The sequence below is a fragment of the Penaeus monodon genome, chromosome 25 (genome assembly GCF_015228065.2).
Source record: "Penaeus monodon isolate SGIC_2016 chromosome 25, NSTDA_Pmon_1, whole genome shotgun sequence".
Taxonomy (NCBI): Eukaryota; Metazoa; Arthropoda; class Malacostraca; order Decapoda; family Penaeidae; genus Penaeus; species Penaeus monodon.
The window spans coordinates 18,877,274-18,877,474 of NC_051410.1; positions in this window are offsets into that span (position 1 = coordinate 18,877,274).

Sequence of the window (201 nt, forward strand, 5' to 3'; positions counted from 1 at the left end):
CATCCAGGAATAATAGCATTAAACAAAACCTGGTTAAAAGAAAAAAGACAAATATAATATAAATAATTATACGAAAAAAGAAAAGAGACTTAACCGTGTAGGTGGGGGCCTAGCCTTATGCATTAAAAAAAACTTGCAACTCAAAAAAAACTAAAATTACGGATAGAAACAATGGAATCAAAATAAGTTACAAAAGTAAAG